At 42.5% G+C, this 24,867-nt stretch overlaps 1 protein-coding gene across 1 annotated transcript in view; it reads right to left on the minus strand.

The window, feature by feature from the left end:
* The window catches only part of LOC106576259 (chemokine-like protein TAFA-2), a 50,540-nt gene that overhangs the window by 22,951 nt on the left and 2,722 nt on the right, over nt 1-24,867 (minus strand). The window lies entirely within an intron of this gene.

Consider the following 24,867-nt stretch of genomic DNA (forward strand, 5'->3'; position numbering starts at 1 on the left):
TCTGGCACTATTACCAATCAAGAGAAACCAGTGCATTCACACCAATGGATTAGATGGCTGCCTCTCTTGCTCTCCTTTTCCCACTTCCTCCTCTTATGAGGTCATAGTACAATGGTCTATTTTGGAATGGACGGTAAATTGCTCTCTTAGCCGAGGCTTTATGAATTATGAATGAATGTGGTCTAAACATTTTAGTAGTAAGGCATTGCATATCTTTTGAGTGTTTACTTTAATGAAGGGTAGTACAGGAAGTAATCATACAGGATGGGCTCCTTTACTGCGACCCAATAATGACTTCCACATGAAAAGACTGATCAGAGAGAGATTAATATAGAGGGGGGGACTATGAAATAAAGTCTTTGAGTTCTGCCGTTTACATTCACTAGTTATGCCCTTTTGTGAACTCTATTAAGTTTGTCTTCTTGATTGATGCAACTGAAATAACTGTAAAGAACCCAGCAAGAGCTATTTTTCTTTAATGCATATTGTTCTTGTCTAACTTGATAACAATGGTAATATTACTTACTTTTTTTCTCACCCATCTACACACAATACCAAAGGGAAAACATGTTTTTAGAAACATTAGTATGTGTAGCTGTGTGTGTAGTTGTGTGACCTTATTGTCCTCATGAGTTTCAGCTTAGGCCTACCTCCTCGGGGCATTTCTCATGTGCACAGCTGATATTGATGATGAAGTGGTGATTATTGTTGTGGGTGACCTTTGTCGCATCCTCAGAGGAAGTGTGCATCATCTGCCTGTACTAGTAATGACCTGATGAGTTTTGTGTTATTTATATGCAGCATCCGCACCGCCACCCAGGCTGGCGCTGTCAGACATGTTGGAATACAATCAAATTGTGGAGATAGATTATCACGCCAGATAGTCACTTCCTGTGCAATTCAGACACTGGTCTCCACCATTCTCAAAGAGTTAGATCCTTGAAATATTTGTGTCCTTTCATCTAGCCACATATCACCACTGTCTTCAGTGTCTGTCATAAAATCTATTGGTTTGATTTGGCATTTTTCTCATCTTTATATTATCCTTTATGTTTAATCGTATTGCTTTATTATGCTTTTGTCATTTATTTATGGTAAGGCCTTTGGGCTGCACCGCTATGTGAATTACACTATTACAATAACATGTATCATGAATGTCAATAGATGAGGGTATAATGTGTGATGTCTTCCCTAACTGTACGCAGCATATTTCCTCTCTTTACCATTCTCCCTTCAGAAGTGCAACACTCTTTATGACTATTGACATGCCTTGGCAGCCGTTTGAAATATTCATGTGCAATATTTTTTAAAGCAATGTTTCCATCCCCTTACAACCTAACCCCAGAAGACGATGCTCCAGAAAGAAAGCAGTGTATTCGGTAGGGAACATAGTTTACGTCCCAAATGGCATCCTATGCCCTATATTACATAGGGCTCTTGTCAAAAGTAGTGCACTATGTAGGGACTAGGGTGCCATTTGGGATGTAACCATAGAGAAATGGCACCACATTATGCCTTAGTGCTGCAGGGTGAATAGGTCCTAGCTGTTCAACAGGGAGCAAATGACTTCAAAGATCTGGCACTTGACAACATGTCGAAAACGGAGAGCCACTTGAATTATCCAATCATGGTGAATGATGCAGATTGTTACGGAAGGTGTGTGTGCGTGAGTGTACACGTGGGCATGCCTGTAGTGTGTGAGGCCGTGGGTGTGTATATGTTTGCGCGTGAATGCGTGTATGTAGGCTGTGTGTACACATGCTGTGTGCTAGCATTAGACACTGTCATTTATCCTTGTATAAAAACCACCTAGGCTTCGGAGTGTTTTTCCCCAGTATTTGCTTGAGGTGCAGTAGCAACATAAAACAAACCGAGGGTACCAAGTGGTCTGACCTTTTTAAGGTAGGCCGCTTTTCACAAACAATTAACCACCGTATGGGAATCAACGCAGTCCAACAGAATCACCACAAGACAGGGGTTACATTGATTATTCTTAGAACAAAAGACAATGAAATGTGAACTATTATCTGCAATTACAAGATGGGGCTCATAAAGGACACAGTAAAGGGTACCGTTCCTGATCCACCACCATTGTTGTGTAGAATCCACATCGGTGATGCAACTAGAATGGTAATGTGGCACAAATCAGAGACCTGAACACCCCTCTTGTTCAAGGGCCCAGCCGGCAATGACTGTTTTCAATCACGACGTCATTACAACCAAAAACTGTCATTATGACATCACTGCAACCAGGAACTGTCATAAGGACGTCACATCCAACTTTTCCCACTAGGGAAAGTGACCTTCAATCGAGACACTTGGGAGAGCTTGTGGGTACACAGATGCTGAGGCACATTCACACCTGTAGCAGTAATATGGTTTAAACAGGCCTAATATTACGCGTCATTTAAGGAGCTGTTGATGCGATCGGACAGGAGAGCTGAGAACTAATTTAGTTCCAGACACCTCAGGATGACATGTTAATGCACTGACGTTGTTAGTATGTCACAGTAGAGTTGTGTTCATGGGCTTGGCTGTTTAACATCCCTCCAAACTGTTGTTACCTCAGACTCCATCTGGTGTGACTAAAACGACATTCCCTTTAAAAAGGTCCAGTACAGCCGTTTTTTATCTCAATATCAAATCATTTCTGGGTAACAATTAAGAACCTTACTGTGATCATTTCTTTTTAACAATTTTAATTGAAAACACAAACTGCTTAGCAAAGAGCAGATTCTCAAGCAAGAATTTTGCTAGGACTGTCTGGGGAGTCTGAATTTAGAGGGGAAAACATGAAAAGAAACGTCCTCTCACGGTCAACCTTAACACGTGTAAATATTTGTATGAACATAAAAGAATAAACAACTGAGACAAACTGAACAACTTCCACAGACAAGTGACTAACAGAAATTGAATAATGTGTCCCTGAACAAAGGGGGGGGGGTCAAAATCCAAAGTAACAGTCAGTATCTGGTGTGGCCACCAGCTGCATTAAGTACTGCAGTGCATCTCCTCCTCATGGACTGCACCAAATTTGCCAGTTCTTGCTGTGAGATGCTACCCCACTCTTCCACCAAGGCACCTGCAAGTTCCCGGACATTTCTGGGGGGAATGGCCCTAGCCCTCACCCTCCGATTCAACAGGTCCCAGATGTGCTCAATGGGATTGAGATCCGGGCTCGTCGCTGGCCATGGCAGAACACTGACATTCCTGTCTTGCAGGAAATCACGCACAGAACGAGCAGTATGGCTGGTGGCATTGTCATGCTGGAGGGTCATGTCAAGATGAGCCTGCAGGAAGGGTACCACATGAGGGAGGAGGATGTCTTCCCTGTAACGCACAGCGTTGAGATTGCCTGCAATGACAACAAGCTCAGTCCGATGGTGCTGTGACACACCGCCCCAGACCATGACGGACCCTCCACCTCCAAATCGATCCCGCTCCAGAGTACAGGCCTCGGTGTAACGCTCATTCCTTCGACGATAAACACAAATCTGACCATCACCCTTGGTGAGACAAAAACGCGACTCGTCAGTGAAGAGCACTTTTTGCCAGTCCTGTATGGTCCAACAACGGTGGGTTTGTGCCCATAGGCGACGTTGTTGCCGGTGATGTCTGGTGAGGACCTGCCTTACAACAGGCCCGCAAGCCCTCAGTCCAGCCTCTCGCGGACAGTCTGAGCACACTGATGGAGGGATTGGGCGTTCCTGGTGTAACTCGGGCAGTTGTTGCCATCCTGTACCTGTCCCGCAGGTGTGATGTTCGGATGTACCAATTCTGTGCAGGTGTTGTTACACGTAGTCTGCCACTGGGAGGACAATCAGCTGTCTGTCCCGTCTCAGGCGTCTCACAGTAAGGACATTGCAATTTATTGCCCGGGCCACATCTGCAGTCCTCATGCCTCCTTGCAGCATGCCTAAGGCATGTTCACTCAGATGAGCAGGGACCCTGGACATCTTTCTTTTGGTGTTTTTCGAAGTCAGTAGAAAGGCCTCTTTAGTGTCTGAAGTTTTCATAACTGTGACCTTAATTGCCTACCGTCTGTAAGCTGTTAGTGTTTCGACGACCGTTCCACAGGTGCATGTTCATTTATTGTTTATGGTTCTTTGAACAAACATGGGAAACAGTGTTTTAACCCTTTACAATAAAGATCTGTGAAGTTATTTCGACAGGGTCCTGAAAGACAGGCTCCTGAAAAAGGGACGTTTCTTTTTTTGCTGAGTTTAGCTCTTATTGATAGAATGGGTTGGAACACTTTCTTATTGGTCTATTAACTCATTTGATGACAGCAGGCAGGCAGACAGAAAATTCAGCCACTCTTTCCAAACAGCTATTACACTAAAAAGCTCCTTAATCATAATTGTCACAATCTCACAGCATTATTTCAACCTCATTGTGTGGAAATGTATATAAAAACACAGGATAATCACATTTATGACTGCACTGGGCCTTTAAAGTTAAGATATTGTACCGGTAAACAACTACACAATGTATCCCCCGGGGGCCACATCCTGCATTCAGTCACAGGCTCAATTTTCTTAGCCTAACTTGGTGTGATCGGAAACCAAAAATTCACACCTCAGATTAACGGAAGCCAATAAGCGAGAGGAAACATGAATAGAGTGTCTAAGCCGTGCTCGGGCGCGCTGAGCTCCTCTTTGATGAGAAAGAGAAGGTGAAAAGTGAGGCGTCAGAGCGAGGGAGCACTCTATTTTTAGGAGGCTTGATAAAACTTTATTTCTGTACCAAGGATAGGCGAGAAGTGACAGGTGAATACCTTTAATTAGCCACAGAGACTGACTGTTCTACCTGTTAGCCAATTATCGTCTGAGCACTCAGCACCCGACTCTTAATAACTTTGTAACTGAAGCTGTAATATATCAATTCCTAGAAAACATGGAAATGAATATGTTGCTTTATTGCGCAGCAAACTGTAGTTAGGGTTGAGAAATTGATGCACAGCAAATAATGGGTAGTACTGTATGTTGTTTGGTACTGAAGTTTTCATTTCAAGTATTCAAGATGTAAGAATTTCTAAGACAATGGTAGGGCTTTATTATGTTATCTGTACCAACTACCTTGGTGACGGATTAACCTTATAAAAAGGTGTTGTAAAGCACCCTGCCTGCCACATTGTCAAGCTGTCGAAGATCCGTTAGGTGTGATTTTACAGTACCTCAGCTGGAATAGAAACACCTTGCAGCAAATGTCATCATATCATTATCATTCATCAAGATCATGTGCATGATCAAGCCGGTGATTAGCCTGACATGATTCTATATTAGAGTTGCTGTCTTCATCTGAGGTTATATACAGTAGCGTAATTGTAACTGTAGCTATTGGAGATGCTATTCAAAAGAGTGACTGGAGACTTCTGTTCTGCTGTTCTTGCCTGCCTGCAAGTGGAGAGACCTTGAGGAGCAATGCTCCTTCTTTCCCCCATTGAACAAATGGTGCCCCGGCTTCAGAGGTTCAAGTTAAGACTGATAGGGGGGAGAGCCAAGGTGAGCAGCCCTTCCCCAGAATAGAACTTAACTGTGTGTGTGTGTGTGTGTGTGTGTGTGTGTAAACTCAAGCCCCTCTACCATAAGAATGGCTGACAAATTCAGCCAATGTCACCCTCAATGCTTTTCTGTTCATTCCCTCAGTGAGTGTGTGTGTGTGTGTGTGTGTGTGTGTGTGTGTGTGTGTGTGTGTGTGTGTACCCTGACAGCTTATCAAACCCAGGCTTCAAAACCTTTCTTCAGTGATAATTTGTAGGTTAGTGCCATTGACCATTCCGAATGCACAGCCTATGACAAGCTTTGCCAGAGCAGGCCATGAATCAACAACACCTCTCATTCTCTTACTTGTGTCAACCTCCCTAGCATTTCAGCACAGCTACATAGGCATAGGGGTGGAGTGGGTGGCTGGGGCCAACCAGGCATTGATTTAGATTAGCGAGGCAGGCTCCTCGAAGTCCAGAAGGGAATCAGGGTGTGTTCAAATGGAACAAGCAGGTCTTATTTTAATGGGGGGGGGTCTATTTAATTACACAGAGAGCGATTGAGCGGATTAAAATGAAATGGTACACTTTTTTCTTCCTTCTACTCTCCCCTTCCGGCTCCCTCTCCTCCCCCCCCCATCTCACCTCTCCCTCTCCTCTCACTCTACCCCCTCCCTCACCCTCCTCTCTATCCCCTCCCTCACTCCCCTCCCTCAATCTTCCATTTACATCCAGGAACAACGAAGCAGAAGTTATTTGAGCTTGTGCTCTCGCGGGGGTTATAATCCGGCCTAAGTGACAGGCTAATTTGTGGTATTAGATTACTTTCATCAGCGCGTTTCGTTGGGGCCTCCTTTGAACGCAAAGGGGCATAAACGGCCGCTCTGCTTGGATGGTCACGGCGACTAGTGTGCTGTTCATGAGGGCTGTCAAGGGGGCTATCACAACACCGTGGTGGCTCAGAGGAGTCACACACACCTGCCAATCGCCTTGTTCCAACGCCTTGATGACTCACTATGAAAAAATGTATACATGGATTCTACACAGATGATGTGGCACATTATACATTTTGTCCTTTCAGCATGTGTCTGACATTACATTGCAGTACTAAGCAAGTGGCTCCCACCAGTTATGTTAGACATTGACAGAAGACTCTTACAGAGCTTGAGTGTAACATTTAGGGATCATTAAGTATACCACTTGGATAAGCATCCGTTCACAGTCTACATCAGCGGTCTGAAATCTTTATGAAAATGGTCCAGAAATGAAAAATGACCTGCCTAGCTAGTCATCGCAAATGAGGATCCACCAGAACAAGGTGTCATTCATTACCAAACTATAGAAGACCACACACACACACACACACAGAAAGAGAGAGTGAGCAAGTGAGAGACAGAGACAGAGACAGAGAAGCAAAAAAATAAGCAAACATTTCTTAAAGTCACAATGGGGAACACGTCTAAGTCAAGTTATTGCAGGAGACCATTCAGAATGTCAGAGGCCAGAACAAGTAATTAAAGGCAATAGAAAAATTGAGGATTAGTTGGAATTAATCCGCAACTTTTCCCATTTTCTAGGCTGAAAACGCTGAAATGGAACGATATGGAAATGTAGCCGAGCATGGCAGAACTAATGGGGCTGAAATGAGAAGTAGCTAATGGATGGCCAGGCCTGGATAAGATGGCTGAGCGAGATTGCATGTGGATTTAAATGATTAGGAACATGGTGGCCGGGGCTCTCTTTGTGCAGAGAAAAGTAATATGTGACAATGAACGCTAAAATATGCAATCCGCCATTTAAAGAATACATTTTATTTTCTCTTATTCAAAATACAGGCCATGTGACTCAGAGACACAATCCATATCCGCCATTTTGGAAATGCATGTCATTTAAATGTATTATTTATAAAGGGGGGGTGATAATGGACCTTTGTGTGGCGTGTAACAGCGAGCGTCTGCAAACAATTTCTTGCAGAGTTAAATACATTTATCGACATGATACTTAGACGTTAACAGATTGTAGTTTATTTTTATTTTTTATTTTTACTCAGCCAGCTGTAGCTTCTATTGTGTGCACAGTATTTAAGACTCACACACACAGCTTGTTGAAAGCAAAAGCAGCTTACTCTAGTCTGAGTCGACATCAGAGACAAAGACTAACAATAACAATAACCTCAGTAGATGGGTGGTTGGGTGGGAAGAAAAACAAGATGGGGAATGTGATGGGCTCTGACACTCAAATGGAGAGCTGATCGCTGATGGCTGTGGATCAGAACAGGCTCCACCCTCATTACAACCAGGAACAGGAAATTGGAAGCAGTGCTCGATGCTCGCTGCTCTGTCGGGAGGGACTGGAGCATGCAGCCTGACTGCTTCACTGTTCCGTACAGCTGCGACCAAGTTGGACAGGTGCGGGCCGATAATTGGTTGCTGTGTCGACGGGAAGCACGCCGAGCCTGTCTCCAGGAGCTCATTACTATCACTCAGAACACGTCTAACTCCCCCCTCCCCCAAACTGGAGCAAACCTCCAAATGACTAAACTTATTTCTGTGTGGGATATCACTTATTAATTATTGTGAGGTGCCACTGTTTAAGGAGAGCATCAAATACGGAGCAGCGGCAGCCATCTTTGATGGGTGATCAATGACCAGGCTGTTAATCTGTTTGTGTCCTGTTTCTAGAATTTTCTAATAGGACTAATTTAAAACATGATTTACAGTAAATGAACCTGAAAGTGATTTAGACATGCTGTTTGGAGCATATATGTCCTACAGGTTCCATCACCCTATAGTGCCATTGTTCCCTGAACCATTCTAGACCAGTGGTCATCAACCGGTCCATCTTCAAGGCATTCCTAGTCGATCACCAAACATTTCTGTTGAAAAGCCAACGATAAAGCCTTGCGCTCCTATTTAAAAAAAGTTTGTCTTGCGCTGTTGACGGTAGGTACACTTGATTCAGAAGCCCTGCTGTGCACCAAGTAGGCAAAGTGTTCCCATTTTGAACCATTTCATTGGTCTGAAAGGACAAACTCCGTCTACCCGGCGGACCAGGAGAGCTGTGGCTAAATCAAGTGCACTTACTGTGCTGGCCAATTGGATAGCTCAAATCAACGTGACTACCTACAATTTCCACAACCCCACAGCAAAGTTTGATACAAGCCTATGTGAGATATCATAACTTTGAAAACCCATGACCAGCGAGAGACTGTCAAAGAATACAGCAAAGAGCTGATGTTTTTATCAGGGAGTTCAAGTTTTTATTCAGCACTGTCAACACTGTTTTTATTCAACACATTAACAAAACAGAAAATGCTATTTTGCCTACTTCCACTCTCGTTGCAGCTGCAATGAATGAGTATGTACAGATAGCACTGCGTTTTTATTATCAGCAGCTCGTAGTTTCTATTTTAATATCAAGGAATATTTAACTTTCTCTGGTCATAGGAACAACATGAATTTGTGCATGAGGCAGAAATGATGCAGTGTGACTCGAGTTTCGCCGTCAGGTGGAAGATGATGTCCCCTCTCTCTGGTCAGTCTCACCGGAGGAAAGGAGAGAGCAAGGACTGTGAGAGGTGGACCATCTACTGCTCTCTCCCTCCTTCCTCTGATCATTTGCAGGTACCATCAGTCCAGTAAAATGAAATACAAAATGATCAGTAAATTACTTCAATTTATGCTCAGCTGTACCTTGCAAGTGATACAACAACTGATCTAGGCCTATTTTGTTATCGAAGCTTGAGTTTTGAAATATAATATGGTCTGAGATTAACAAAATTGGCAGGCCAAGCATAGCCAATATACTGTGATAATGTATTAGGCCTATTGCACAACCCACTGGGCACACACTGGTTGAATCAACATTGTTTCCACATAATTTCAATGAAATTACGTTGAACCAACGTGGAACAGAGGTTGAATTGATGTCTGTGCCCAGTGGTAAACCTCATTCCTACAGAACTGTTTGTATTACGTTAATGTTGCATAGGCTTACATTTTTTAAGTCATGTTTTTGTTTTACCTGAGGGGTAGATATCGGCTTGCTTTTTGACTGAGAAAGTGACAAGAACACAAAGTTGGAAACTTCTGATAAAAAATGTTGAGCTTTTGCCTACATTCAGGGAATGTTTTGAGACCCCAAAATGATTGTCTGGTTGGTAAGGCATACAGAAGTTGATGCATTGTTGGAACTGGCAGTCGCTCTCCAAAGCTACCAGTGGACACAAAGCCATGACTGGGGGGCATCATTAAGCTACAAAACTCAAGCCTGAGTAGGAACTGTTGTCTGAGAGCACTCTGTGGTAGCCTACATAGTCAGAGGGCTGTGAGGGACAGGCTGAAGAATTACAAGAGAAAAATCTAAGTATATCAACTGTTCAGCCCACATTTTCATGATGAACAATTGGGCCCGGGTAAACACTTTGATGTACTGTATGATCCAAACCAAATTGCCCCTTTTTACCAAATGCATGCTGGATAGTGGTGCAGGGTACAATTGTCCTGGCAGCTTGTGAATTAATATTGTTGGTTAAAGACTATAAAGATTCTAATAAAAAAATCTTTCTGAATATCAAACAATAGGCCTATTTCTTTTGAGAAGGACTTCTGATGAATTGTTTGCCTTTTCTGAATAAGAATGTGTTCATGCTAGAACACACCATTTCCTCTTGTGTCATCTCAGCACACACACACACAACAGAAAAACGCTGCGCTGAGCAGATGCTGTTGAGTACGTGTCTGATCTTGTGCCTTTAAATAAAGTCTGGTGAGGAAAAGTGACACCTCAGAAAGCTGCTGCAAATTGGTGGCGTGTGGCACTGTCTGGGTAGCTCCGTATCAGCACGGCCTAGGAAATACATATGAGCATAGAGGACTGGCATACGAACACAATATAATAATGATGAACATAATATAACGACTGAATCAGTCTTCGAAGAAGAAAATACAATCCAGCTACACTGCAATAATGTCCTTCACACACTGTACACTGCAAAGACGCCATAATACACCTACATTTTTCACAAACTTTAATAACAGCAACCCACCTTTTTTTGCCACCCGTTTGCACCTTATTGATAGGATTATGGATTTGCTGTTTAAAAAGCAGACTGATAGTGAGGGGAAAAGCCTGATGCATGGACAGAAGGTGAAGCCCTGTCCTTGACAACTACTGAGATTGAACGACCATCCAATATAGAGTTATCTGCTATAGGCACACATTGAGTTGACTTTGTCATTAACTGCAGATAAGTAGCTTGCAACAACACTTGACACATGATGGGACACACTTGAAACAGATTTACATCAGTTTGTCTGATTTCGCTCACTCTATAGTTTACAAGAAATCCAATTAGGCTAACACTCAAATTTCAACTACAGTCTTAGCACCTTTTTTCTATCTAGAACCTAAAAGGTTTGTTCGGTTGTTCCATTACGAGAACCCTTTGAATAATATTTTTTGGTTCCAGATAAAAGCCTATTGGGTTCCATGTATATAGAACAATTCCCACAGAGGGTTCTACCTGAAATCAAAAAGGGTTCTACCTGGAACCAAAAAGGGTTATCCTATGGGGACAGCCAAAGAACCCTTTTGAAACCCATTTTTGTAAGTGTGTACAGCAGGGTTCACAATTGGCGGCCCGTGGGTGGTTTTATTTGCCTCCTAAATTCTTTGGGGTAAAAAAAATTAAAAACAAAAAGGACTAAAAACAGGAAATCAGCTCCAATTGATTTTTATTTAGGTAATCTATTCCCAAGTATTCCCACGCATAATAGAAAGGTACGCGATCGTATACAAATGTAAGCAAGGTTTAAAATGATTATGTTTTAGTCAAACATATCTGTTTGGGCTTCTTGCAGTCAACTTGCAGTCTACATTTACATTTTAGTAATTTAGCAGACGCTCTTATCCAGAGCAACTTACGGTAGTGAATGCATACATTTCTTTTATTTTTTTATACTGGCCCCCCGTGGGAATCGAACCCACAACCCTGGCGTTGCAAACACCATGCTGGCGTTGCAAACACCATGCTCTACCAACTGAGCCACAGGGAAGACAAGTCTACAAATGATTAGTAACTCTGTTCCGGCCCCCCAACCATCCGCTCAAGAAAAAAAATATAGAAAAAAAAAAAAACAGCCAGTGGCTGAATCTAGTTGACGATCCCTGGTATGTACAGTATGTGGTTTTGCCCAACATCCTGCATGTTGCCAACGTGTGACCCTTTAGGGGCTGACAATGTACAGATAAAGCATGCATCATGTTAAGATAATGATAATTACAGACAGTGAGTAAGGTATACTATACAAATCCCCATGACTGAAGAAAAAGCAGAGCCAAACAGGTGGAGGCTGGGATGCTGGTGGGATAACAGAAAACAGACATGCATGGCGAGTAACGCATGTTAAAGCAACAGCTTGGCACCAATAAACTCCAGTGCATAGCTTGTTTGCGGCAGCTAGTGTCGAATGTAATTGGTGCAATATTAGCTGATGCCATCACTCTGGTTTCATGCATGAACTGATTGAGTGACAAACTTCTTCATTGCTAAATGATTTGAGTGACCTAGACTAGAGGCCCTGCTTGCAACCATAACAACCAACCAAAGCTTGGAGTCTACTGGCTTGTGCCATTGGCTTAGCAACTAGAAGCCTTGTTTTTATGCATTCACGGCATGTTATTGTACGTGCATACTGGTGTGATTGGATTTCTTTCCCTTCCCCTCATGTCTGGCGTATTCTGACATTCAGGAAGTGTGCCTGGGTTGACAGGGTGCTACAGGGCCAAAGACGTGGCTTTGAACTCCTCAGAGTTTCTTCCACCACCTCCTCCTCCTCTTCGTCCTCCACCTCTCTCACTTTCTCCCTCTTGTTCCCTCCCTCCTTCTTGCTCTCTCCTGTGGAATCATCTCTGGTACAGTCGCCCCGGTAGAATGCAAATGAGAGCGTGAGTGAAGCGTCCGTGCTAGTGTGGGCTCCGCCGTGGTCCCAGATCTCGTTAGGACCCGGTTTGACATTTACCCAGGGAGTGTGTTGATTCGCCATGCGTTGCACAGAAATGTGACCACAGAAAAAGCTTTTGATAGACTAGAATGGTCATATATCTTTGGTTGCACTTGGCTTCAATTTCATTCATATAATTAAAATACTATATGCCAATCCCTCAGCCATAGTAATAACAGGCAATACCTGCTCTGTTCCATTTAGAATAACTAGATGTAGCAGGCAAAGTGATCGGATATCACCTCTGCTATTTTTATTGTCTATGGAGACCTTATCCCAATCAATTAGACAATCAAATTACACTAATTTCTCAATTCTACGGATCCCGTCATCTCATTATATGCAGACAATATCTTACTTAGACAATGTCTCTCAAACCTTCCCAAAGACTTTGAAGATCATAGAGAAATTAATCGCCATGTCAAGTTATGAAACAAATCTAACCAAATCTGCCATGCTGCCTCAAGACCATGATGGAGTACCCTGTCTCTACTTATGGAATCGCAAATGTTTTCCATTCTAAATATTTGGGAATAGATATATTTCCTTCCTTAAATACAATCATTGCCAGAACCTTTAACGGAAAGCTCAAATCAATTCAATCCAACCTCAGTAGATGGACTAATATCCCAGAATGACTATTGTCAAAAAGAAAATATTGCCATGACTGAATTTCTGTAGTTTGCTTCCCCTTGTCTCTCCCTTCTGGCTATTGGCATGAAATCCATAGCGTGGATTAAAAATATATATTGCAAGGTAAGCGATCCCGGATAAAATTAACAAACTTAGAAAGAGGGAGGACTATCCGTACCAAACTTTAAATTGCATTTCCATGGACTAGCATTTCGTCCCATCCTAAATTGGTGCCGACATGATTCTTCCGCCCCCTGGCTGAGTATAGAGAGAAATATGGTGTCTTCTTCTGACCTGTAAGAGGTGGTTTTCACTGATATATCTCTTAAACAATGTAAACTACGATTTGGTCCTATTATTGCTCACACAATTTCTATTTGGCGCAAAATGTAAAAAACAATGTAACTGGGAATCAAAATGGCAAGCCCATACTCCCATATTTCACAATAATGCCTTGCGATCTGGAGGGTGTCATTTTAAATCCCCCACACCATGGTCCAAATGTGGAACCAGTACCCTTGCCGATATCATGGATAGTAATGGTTTGAGAACATTCCAAGATTTGAAAGACTCAAACATTACCAGGCAACTCATTTTTTCTATATTATCAATTTAGGTCAGCTATGCTGGCCTATGGAGTCCCTTGGGAAACCCAACTACCGAATCATCCAATGATGGGATTTAAAAATATATATTATCTGGGCCCCCAAAAGGACTGATCTCTATAATATATAAACAACTTTTGGAAAGCTCATATTCTGAGCTAGCCATTAAAAAAAGTATGGTCTACAGATCTAAGTGAATCAGAACAACTCTTTAAATGCAAAAGAATATGGAAAAATATTACCTTGGCATCACGTAATCCCAACCATCAATTTATACACGTTTGTTCACAGACTGTATTTAACACAAAGGAAACATTTAACAATGAAATTGGCCCCAACTCCCAACTGCTTACTGTGTCCCCTAAATCAGGTAGGCACTTTCCATCATATGATGTGGGAGTTCCCTGCAGTTAAATGCTTCTGGGCCAAAGTAAAAAAAAAAAGTGTTTTGGAAGTGCATGAATGTAAATATTCAATGCGTTGCATCCACTATGTGACTTCACGATGATAGCTCCTTGAATCTCTCAATCAATCAGAGAAGATTACTGTTGGCAGTTGCCTCAGATGGCAATCACCCCACTCTCTCCCAATTCGCCAGTTACAATTAGAAGTTAGAACATTAGAATTATCGACAGCGAGAATTAACGGAGCTAGTAAAGGAACAATTGAGGCCTGGACAAATATACTTGACTCCATAAAGAATAATCTCAACTAAAGCCTAGCACCTACAACTAAACAATCCATAAAGCTCAACACATACATGCAAACGCTATACAGCTCTGGAAAAAATGAAGAGACCACTGAAGCACCCCCAGATCATCACAGATCCTCCACCAAATTTCACAGTGGGTTCGAGACACTGTGGCTTGTAGGTCTCTCCAGGTCTCGCAACCACTGTGAAATTTGGTGGAGGATCGGTGATGATCTGGGGGTGCTTCAGCAAGGCTGGAATCGGGCAGATTTGTCTTTGTGAAGGACGCATGAATCAAGCCACATACAAGGTTGTCCTGGAAGAAAACTTGCTTCCTTCTACTCTGACAATGTTCCCCAACTCTGAGGATTGGTTACTCCAGCAGGACAATGCTCCATGCCACACAGCCAGGTCAATCAAGGTGTGGATGGAAGACCACCAGATAAAGACCCTGTCATGGCCAGCCCAATCTCCAGACCTGAACCCCATTGAAAACCTCTAGAATGTGATCAAGAGGAAGATGGATGGTCACAAGCCATCAAACAAAGCTGAGCTGCTTGAATTGTTGCGCCATAAAGTCACCCAACATCAATGTGAAAGACTGGTGGAGAACATGCCAAGACGCATGAAAGCTGTGATTGAAAATCAGGGTTATTCCACCAAATATTGATTTCTGAGTTGAAGTTAAAACATTAGTATTGTATTGTTTAAAAATGAATATGAACTTATTTTCTATGCATTATTCGAGGTCTGACAACACTTTTGTTATTTTGACCAGTTGTTATTTTCTGCAAATAAATGACAATATTTTTATTTTGAATTTTTCACTTGTTTATAAAATAAATAAAAAAATATGGATTTTACCCAAACGCATACCTATAAATAGTAAAACCAGAGAAACTGAATATTTCTCTTAATTTTTTCCAGAGCTGTATTTACAAAAGTATGTGGACACCTATTTAAATTAGTGTATTCGGCTATTTCAGCCACACCGGTTGCTGACAGGTGTATAAAATCGAGCACACAGACATGTGATCTCCATAGAAAAACATTGGCAGTAAAATGGCCTTGCTGAAGAGCTCAGTGACTTTCAACATGGCACCGTCATAGGATGCAACCTTAACAACAAGTTAGTCAAATTTCTGCCCTGCTAGAGCTGCCTCGGTAAGTTCGGGCTAAGACCCTTAGTTACAGTGAAGGGATATCTTAACACTACAGCATACAATGACATTCTAAACAATTCTGGGGTTCCAACTATTTGGCAACAGTTTGGGGAAGGCCCTTTCCTGTTTCAGCATGACAATGCCCCCGTCAACAAAGCAAGGTCCATACAGAAATGGTTTGTTGAGATCGGTGTGGAAGAACTTGACTGGCCTGTAAAGAGCCCTGACCTCAACCCCATCGAACACCTTTGGGATGAATTGGAACGTCAACTGCGAGCCAGGCCTAATCGTCCAACATCAGTGCCTGACTCAGAAGAGTGGAGGCTGTTTTAGCAGCAAAGGGGGACCAACTCCATATTAATGCCCATAATTTTGGAATGAGATGTTCAACGAGCAGGTGTCCACATACTTTTGGTCATGTAGTATATACAGTGCCTTTGGAAAGTATTCAGACCGCTTGACTTTTTCCACATTTTGTTACGTTAGAGCCTTAATCTGAACTGGATTAAATAAAACAAAATCCTAAACAATCTACACACAATACCCCAAATGACAACGCAAAAACAGGTTTTTATACATTTAGCAAATTATTACAAAAAAAAAAAAAGTATTCATAAGTATTCAGACCCTTTGCTATGAGACACGAAATTGAGCTCAGGTGCATCCTATTTCCATTGATCATCCTTGAGATGTTTCTACAACTTGATTGGAATCCACCTGTGGTAAATTCAATTGATTGGACATGATTTGGAAAGGCACACACACACACACACACACACACACACCCTGTCTATATAAGGTCCCACAGTTGTCAGAGCAAAAACCAAGCCATGAGGTCAAAGGAATTGTCTGTAGAGCTACGAGACAGGATTTTGTTGAGGGAAACATCTGGGGAAGGGTACCAAATCATTTTTGCAGCATTGAAGGTCCCCAAGAACACAGTGACCTCCATCATTCGTAAATGGAAGAAGTTTGGAGCCACCAAGACTCTTCCTGGAGTTGGCCGCCCGGCCAAACTGAGCAATCCGGGGAGAAGGGCCTTGGTCAGGGAGGTGACCAAGAACCCGATGGACACTCTGACAGAGCTCTAGAGTTCCTCTTTGGAGAACCTTCCAGAAGGACAACCATCTCTGCAGCACTCCACCAATGAGGCCTTTATGGTAGAGTGGCCAGACAGAAGCCACTCCTCAGTAAAAGGCACATGACTGCCAGCTTGGAGTTTGCCAAAAGGCACCTAAAGACTCTAAGACCATGAGAAGCAAGATTCTCTGGTTTGATGTAACCAAGATTAAACTCTTTGGCCTGAATACCAAGCGCCATCTCTAGAGGAAACCTGGCTCCATCACTACGGTGAAGCATGGGTGGTGGCAGCATCATGCTGTGGGGATGTTTTATTTTTTTATTTATATATATATTTTTTTATTATAATTATTATTATTATTTTTATTTATTTTTTTAAATCGGCAGGGACTGGGAGACTAGTCAGGATCAAGGTAAAGAACGGAGCAAAGTACAGAGAGATCCTTGATGAAAACCTGCTCCAGAGAGCTCAGGACCTCAGACTAGGGCGAAGTTCACCTTCCAACAGGTCAACGACCCTAAGTGTAACCGATGTGAAATGGCTAGTTAGTTAGCGGTGGTGCGCGCTAATAGCATTTCAATCAGTGACGTCACTCGCTCTGAGACTTGAAGTAGGGTTTCCCCTTGCGTTGCAAGGGCTGCGGCTTTTGTGGCGCCATGGGTAACGATGCTTCGTGGGTGTCAGTTGTTGATGTGTGCAAGGGTCCCTGGTTCGAGCGAAGAGAGGGACGGAACTTACACTGTTACATAAGCACACAGCCAAGACAATGCAGGAGTGGCTTCGGGACAAGTCTCTGAATGGTCTTGAGTGGCCCAGCCAGAGCCCGGACTTCAACCCGATCAAACATCTCTGGAGAGACCTGAAAATATTTGTGCAGCAACACTCCCCATCCAACCTGACAGAACTTGAGAGGATCTGCAGAGAAGAATGGGTAAAATTCCCCAAATACAGGTGTGCCAAGCTTGTAGCGTCATACCCAAGAAAACTCAAGGCTGTAATCGCTGCCAAAGATGCTCCAACAAAGTACTGAGTTAAGGGTCTGAATAAATGTGATATTTCATTTTTTTTAATATAAATTAGCTACAACCTCTAAACCTTTTTTTGCTTTGTCCCTATGGGATATTGTGTGTAGATTTATGGGAAAAAAAACTATTTAAATCGATTTTAGAATAAGGCTGTAATTTAACAAAATGTGGAAAAAGCAAAGGGGTCTGAATACTTTCCAAAGGCACTGTATCTACACCATCGTTTAAAAGTTTTGGGTCACTTAGAAATGTCCTTGTTTTCCATGAAAACATACATGAAATTAGTTGAAAAATGAATAGGAAATATAGCCAAGATGTTGACAAGGTTATAAATAATGATTTTTAATTGAAATAGTGTCCTTCAAACTTTGCTTTGATCAAAGAATCCCCCATTTGCAGCAACTACAGCCTTGCAGACCTTTGTCATTCTAGTTGTCATTTTGTTGAGGTAATCTGAAGATATTTCACCCCATGCTTCCTGAAGCACCTCCCACAAGTTGGATTGGCTTGATGGGCACTTCTTATGTACCATACAGTCAAGCTGCTCCCACAACAGCTCAATAGGGTTGAGATCCGGTGACTGTGCTGGCCACTCCATTATAGACAGAACACCGGCTGACTGCTTCTTCCCTAAATAGTTATTGCATAGTTTGGAGCTGTGCTTTGGATCATTGTCCTGTTGGAGGAAATTGGATTCGATTAAGCGCCATCCACAGGGTATGGCATAGCGTTGCAAAATGGAGTGATAGCCTTCCTTCTTCAAGATCCCTTTTACCCTGTACAAATCTCCCACTTTACCATCACCAAAGCACCCACGGACCATCACATTGCCTCCACATTACTTGACAGATGGCTTCAAACACTCCTCCAGCATCTTTTCATTTTTTCTGTGTCTCACAAATGTTCTTCTTTGTGATCTGAACACCTCAAACTTAGATTTGTCTGCCCATAACACTTTGTTCCAATCTTCCTCTGTCTAGTCTGTTCTTTTTCCCCATCTTAATCTTTTCTTTTTATTGGCCAGTCTGAGATATGTTTCTTTCTTTGCAACTCTGCCTAGAAGGCCAGCATCCTGGAGTTGCCTCTTCACTGTTGACGTTGAGACTGGTGTTTTGCGGGTACTATTTAATGAAGCTGCCAGTTGAGGACTTGTGAGGCGTCCGTTTCTCAAACTAGACACTAATGTACTTGTACTCTTGCTCAGTTGTGCACCGGGGCTGTTCTGTGAAGGGAGTAGTACACAGTACGTACGAGATCTTCAGTTTCTCACATGGAATCGCCTTCATTTCTCAGAACAAGAATAGACAGACGAGTTTCAGAAGAAAGTACTTTGTTTCTGGCCATTTTGAGCCTGTAATCAAACCCGCTGATGCTCCAGATACTCAACTAGTCTAAAGAAGGCCAGTTTTATTGCTTCTTTAATTAGCACGACAGTTTTCAGCTGTGCTAACATAATTGTTAAAGGGTTTTCTGATCAATTAGCCTTTCAAAATGATAAACTTGGATTAGCTAACACAATGTGCCATTGGAACACAGGAGTGACGGTTGCTGATAATGGGCCTCAACGCTTATGTAGATATTCCATAAAAAAATAATCCGTTTCCAGCTACAATAGTCATTTACAACATTAACACTGTCTGTACTGTATTTCTGATCAAATGTATGTTATTTTAAATGGACAAAACATTTGCTTTTCTTTCAAAAACAAGGACATTTCTAAGTGACCCCAAACTTTTGAACGGTAGTGTATATTCTATAATCATATTTTGTACTTTCCTTGCTTTCAGTCCCATGGGAGGGGGAAGGGGGGGGGGGTCATTGGCGGTGTAGGCCCACCTCTTTTATTTATTTCTCTTTAACTACCAATTTTACTAGTACAATATCCTCAATATGGTAATTTCTATATGTATTTCCTACTATTGTTTTTCTTTTCAGTGGCAGCCAAAATATATTAATTTAAATTGATATTGTACCTGCAAACCTCTGAACAAAAAATGACAAATCAAAAATGTGGTCAAATGTTTTATTTTTATAATAATACACACAAACACATGCATGCACGGCACGCCTGCACACACACACAAAACATACAAACACTTAACTGCCAATTCCATTGACTGCTATATCACAGCATTTGACTACCCGATAGTTCACGCTATTCATGCTGGCTCCCGGAACCCAAGGAACAATGTTAGTTTTAATTAATTGAATGGGGTCTCCTTATTAATATTTCGCAGCATTCCTGAGGCCAGTGTTTTCCCTTGAGGAAGACTCAACCCCCGTTTTTCTGTGGTCTTCTTATCCTGTTACTCACGCCTGACTCCATGTCAGCCTTATCTCCATCCTCACTACACTCAGCTGCCTGATAGGGCACTGGCTGTAAGCTATTAAAATGGCCTCTTCACCAGATAAGAGCAGGAAAGTGGTCAGATTGAAAGCCACAGTCTCTGAGGGTAAAATCTTTAGGTTACAGTCCCCGGGTTAAATAGCCTGAGGGAGGCAGAGTGCCAGATCAAGCCAGGCTCTGTTTGTGTGTGTGTGTGTCGCATCTTAGGTCACCAAGTCTCCAAATCTACAATTAGACGCCACCACCATGCCAATAGGCTAGTATTCAGACCTGTTGACTTTGTTACGTTACAGCCTTATTCTAAAATGGATTTGAAAAAAAATTCTCTCAATCTACACACAATACCCCATAATGACGAAGCAAAAACAGGTTTTTAGACATTTTTGCAAACCTTTTACTCAGTACTTTGTTGAAGCACCTTTGGCAGTGATTACAGCCTCGAGTCTTCTTGGGTATGATGCTACAAGCTTGGCACACCCGTATTTGGGGAGTTTCTCCCAGTCCTCTCTGCAGATCATCTCAAGCTCTGCCAGGTTGGATGGGGAGCTTCGCTGCACAGCTATTTTCAGGTCATTCCAGAGATGTTCGATCGAGTTCAAGTCCGGGCATTCAAAGACATGTCCTGAAGCCACTCCTGTGTTGTCTTGGCTGCATGCTTAGGGTTTTTGTCCTGTTGGAAGGTCAACCTTTACTCCAGTCCTATTGCCTGAGTGCTCTGGAGCAGGTTTTATCAAGGACCTCAAACACAGCCTTAAAGAGTGCACTACAATGCCTCTTCCCCCTTGTTAAGAGGGCACGACCATGCCTCTTCCCCCTCGAAGAGGCTGTTAAGATTTGGCGTGGGCCCTCAAATCCTTAAGGAGTTTTACAGCTGCACCATCTAGAGATCTTGACTGGCTGCATCACCACTTGGTATGGCAACTGCTTGGCATCCGACCACAAGGCACTACAAAGGGTAGTGTGTATGGCCCAGTACATCGCTGGGGCGGAGCTCCCTGCCATCCAGGACCTCTATACCAGGCGGTGTCAGAGGACGGCCCACATTTTTATCCAAAGACTTCAACCACCCAAGCCACAGACTGTTCTCCCTGCTACCGCATGGCAAGTGGTACCATTGCACCAAGTCTGGAACCAACAGGACCCTGAATGGCTGCTACCCCCTAGCCATAAGACTTCTAAACAAGGCTGCTAAATAGCTAATCAGATGGCTATCCGGACTAAACGCATTGACCCTTTTTTGCACTAACTCTCTTGCACTGACTCTGTGGACACACACTGGCCACTACCCACACATTCATACAGTACTTACACTGACACCCCAAAACACACACACACACGCTGCTGCTACTGTCTATTATCTGTTGCCTAGTCACTTTACTCCTACCTATACTGTATGTAGAGTACATAGCTACCTCAATTACCTCGACTTAGTACATCTACTCCCTGTATATAGCCATGTTATTTTAATGGACAAAACATTTGCTATACTCCCTGTATATAGCCATGTTATTGTTCTACTCCCTGTATATAGCCATGATATTTTTACTGGTTATTTCTATTCCTTATTCACCGTGTATTATTCCTTTATCATATTTTTAACTCTGCATTGTTGGAAAAGGACCCGTAAGTAAGCATTTCCATTAGTCTACACCTGTTGTCTACAAAGCATGTTACAAATACAAATGTATTTTACTTGAACAGGAAGTAACGTATCTGCTAACCTATTTGCACTGCCTAGTTATGTTGAAGGTATGTGTGATGCCAGACATTCGTAAAGGGTGCTAGTCTAAATCTCTAGTCAGGCATTGACAGCCAGGAGGTTGTTAAGTCACCTTGTCTTTGACCTAAAGACAGCAATTGCCTCCTGGAGCTACAACCTTGGCTTTAGCTCAAAGGGTTTAACACGCTGTCAATTTTGAAGAGCCAGAGACCTACTGGTAAACAACAGTTTGATGTAACTACAGATTTGCCCCACAAACCAACAAAAAGCAATGAAAACTCGAACTTTTCTCCCTACTGTCAAAAGAGTATTGGCATTTGTGGATACTTCTCTGGGCCTTGCTGGCAAGCTGCGTGATGGCCGCATGTTTTTAAGCCATTGGGCCACACGCAGAGCCCTGCTAAGACCCTGCAGGAGAGATAAAACGACCGTGGTGGGGAAAAGGTCGGACGCAGACCAGCGATGTGAAACAGGATCACAGACGACTGGAGGACAGCCCATGAAGAAGGAGGGGGTGGAAGAGGGGGTTGCAGAGGAAGGGGCAATTTTGGACAGGGGATGTGATAGCCACCGCACCAGAAGAGGATTCTGGGATAGCAATGGCTGCCAGTCATCTTCGGAGACAATCACAAGTATAGAGAAAGAGAGAGGGTATAGTTATGTTCGATTGGTGTGCACACATGGAGTACGCATGTAATGAGCATGGAAACCGTAACAAAGCATCCCACTGGGCACAGACGTCAATTCAACGTCTAGTTTTGATTTACATTTGGTTGAGTTGTCAACTAACGTGAATTCAACGTGAAATCGACCAAACATGTCACCCTGCCATTAGATTTAGGTTAAAAGTTGGGTGAAAAAAAAGAAACTGATGACTTTTTGCAAATCCAAATCAGTTTTCCACGTTTGATTCAATGTAATTAAATTTTTGGTTAAAAGTACGTGGAAACAACGTTGATTCAACCAGTTTTTGCCCAGTGGGCTTGGTCAACAACATGGAACTTAGAAGAGCATCAAGTTCAATAACCTACTTTTTTATAATTGTGTAAGTAATGTTGTCTGTGGGTCTAAAAAGGCAGTGGCTGTCGACAACGGCAAGTACTTACTCGGCCACCCACTTAAAGCCATCACATTCCACAGTAAACAGACGATTCACAGGGCCAGTTTGATAGGCCAATGTAGTACCCTTTAGTCAGTAGAACACACAAACAGGAAGTGACTCAATACATGGTGAAATGCTCTATATTTCACAATAGCTAATCCTACAATAAACCTCTTTCCTCCTACTAAATTGAAACCACCACTTATAGAAGCATGTGATGCACAACACAGTGCCAAACAGCTATGCTTCACTCAGTATTATTTGATGGTGAAATATACAATGTACCTCTCCAGAGACAAGAGGGAAAGAGAGAATGAGAGAGAGAGAGAATAAAAGAGTGAGAGAGCACAAAAGAGATGGAGAGGGAGGGGAAGGCAGAGAGATGCGAACATTGTCGAAAACACCACGGACAATGTGTTAAATTGGAAAAGGAACAAAGCCTTCAGCCTCTAAACAAAGACTAATGAAGGTGGACATGATGCTAACGAACGCGTCCGCACTGGCAAATGGATCCTGGGAGGACCTAGCAAAACCCTGGCACTAGAGTGCCAAAGCCCATTTGATTGGATAGAGAGCAAGGGGGAGAAAGTAGGAGAGAGGGAAATAACATGTATGAGGTGTATGTTAACTGTGTGTGTGTGTGTGTGTGGGGGGGGTGTTAGATAGGTGGTGGTGAGGGGCGGGACTTGCTGTTATTTTGGCATTTCTGCTCTCATATTTATTCTGCGGCTGGTGAATTAGTTTAAACTCCAATTGGAAAAGGCTGATCAAAAAGAATGGGACAGGCAGAGAGAGGGGGAAAAAAGCCCTCGCTTCCGACTTACATCAAACGCAGGCACAGCGGGTGACAATCAACTACCAATTTTTTTCACACATTTCTATAGTTTCTTCAGAAAGGAGCGAGAGCTTGGCCTCTGAAGTCTTTTGTTTTGATCACAAAGAAAATGGAGCCCAGAACAGTCGAGAGCTACAGTATAGGTTCTCTCTTTGCGGAATAATATAAAATGTATCACATTCCAATGCCTTTCAAGTGACACCAAGGATATGTCGCATTGATATTAAAAGTTGTGACAAAAGTACTTGAGGTCATATGCTACATCTATTTAGTTTGTGTGTCCTTTTGAAGGATATTCTACCCATGTAACCTAGGTCTGATAAGAGAAATGGTCTACTAGATTAAATCCACAATGTATTGATTTTATAGAATCACCATTAGGACTATAGGTCATGTACCTCCGTGACCCTTATCAATCTGTAGAATTAGTTTACAACTTTAAAACATCAGCACGTCGTCAAAACAAACTCATGAACTAGGAGAAGGGTTTACAAACTTTTTGGCATCAGGGACACCCTCTCAGAATATCAGAACACAACTCTTATTTAGAGAGTGATTGAAATAGCATACAAGCAGTTTTACTATGACTTCTGCAGTGCATGGCTGGACTAATCAAGTATCAGACCCCGAGAAAGAGAACATTTTGCCATTTATTGCAATTCTACACATTTTGCCATAGGGCAGAGTGAAAGAGCTGCCGTTTTAAAGCTTAAATTACATTGCATTATGTTCAAAACAACATTTGGGGGAATACAAGAAGAATTGAGTACAAAAAATGTTTTGTAAATGATGGAGTACTGTGTATACAAATATCCCTGTGAGCCTCCCAGGTCCATGTTGGGCATCTAAAAGGTTAAGAACACACAATGTAATATTATTCATCCACAATGTATTATACACTCAACTTTTTCCCCGCAACTCGTACAAAATGTATTAAACTGTTCTTGCTAGCAATATTCATAAAAAGGGTATACAAAAAAATAGACATATTGAGGTCTTGAGGTCTTGCCATGGACCCCTGCAGTACCTCCTCAGACTCCACTTTGGGAAGCCCTGAACTAGGACGCCTCATTGACTCTTACTGAAAGGTCAAGCCAGACATTACAGAAAAGCTCCAGAGGGACTTGAACCACAATGGTTTATGTGTTAATATAGCAGCAGGTCAATGTAGGGTTC

This window comes from Salmo salar, chromosome ssa17 (assembly GCF_905237065.1).
Source record: "Salmo salar chromosome ssa17, Ssal_v3.1, whole genome shotgun sequence".
NCBI lineage: Eukaryota > Metazoa > Chordata > Actinopteri > Salmoniformes > Salmonidae > Salmo > Salmo salar.